The following is a 1093-nucleotide window of genomic DNA, read 5'->3' as shown; positions in this document are numbered from 1 at the left end:
TTCATTTCAGTTTCTACAGAACTTGTATGGATTGTATATTAAGTTCAGAGTGATAATATTAGTGGGACAAAAGCAGCCTATTTAAATGGATCCTGGTGGGGGGGATTGTTGATGATATGTCTGTTTTCCTCAGTTTATATAATTTCTTCTAGTTTTTCTGTTTGTTTTTCCCAAGTGTTGATTTCAGCTCCATTTCTGGCTTTGCCTAGAATTCCTTCCTTTGCAATCCTATGGATCAGACACAGAACTCTATGACTCTTCATAGTGGTCTGCTTCTCAGTAATCTCTGGCTTAATCCCATCTGATTTTAGACTGCAACCTAGAGCAGATGTTGCTGTGGCCTGTAGGCTGTACTTGATCCGACGATGCATTTTCTCTGGCTATGCAGTTACTTTATTTTATTTATTTTTAAACAATTTTTACTGATGCAAAATAGATGTATATAGGTTCAGGGTACATGCAGTAATTTAATACATTTATATAATATGTAAAGATCAAATCAGTGTACTTGGGATATCCATCACCTTAAATATAGGTCTTGTTTTTATGCTAGAAACATTCAAATCATTCTCTTCTAGCAATATTGGAATGTATAATAGATTATTGTAAACTATAGTAAAACTATTGATCTAGCTAATACTAGGTCTTATATCTTCTACCAATATGTAATCATGTGTATTTATTTTTAATTACAGAAGTGACTCCTGTAATGTTTTCATTTTTTTTAAAGAAATCCAAAAGACTTGATCCCAGAGTTCCTAAAAACAATAATTAACTGAAGCTAAGCAGGCACATAGAAGAGAGAAAACACTGGATACCGATTCCTCTCACCTATCTGGCAGAACTATGCCACTTCAGCTATACAAGTTTACATAGCCTGATGACTCCAGAAAAGGTAACCACCTCAGTTTCTGAATTTTCTTCTTTTGCTAGAAATGTGTTTCTCCTAGGATATATGACCCATTATGGGCTGATGGAATGTTAGGATATATTTTGTGGAGCTTTTGTAAAAGTTCCTTCCTCCTACAACTTCATAGAAGCTTCCCAAACTGTCTCTTCTCCTTTTTTCTGGATACGATTAGTCACAATATTG

Source organism: Carlito syrichta, unplaced genomic scaffold (assembly GCF_000164805.1).
Source record: "Carlito syrichta isolate Samal-C Ts95f unplaced genomic scaffold, Tarsius_syrichta-2.0.1 Scaffold288011, whole genome shotgun sequence".
Lineage (NCBI taxonomy): Eukaryota > Metazoa > Chordata > Mammalia > Primates > Tarsiidae > Carlito > Carlito syrichta.
Note: the sequence above shows the minus strand (reverse complement) of the source record.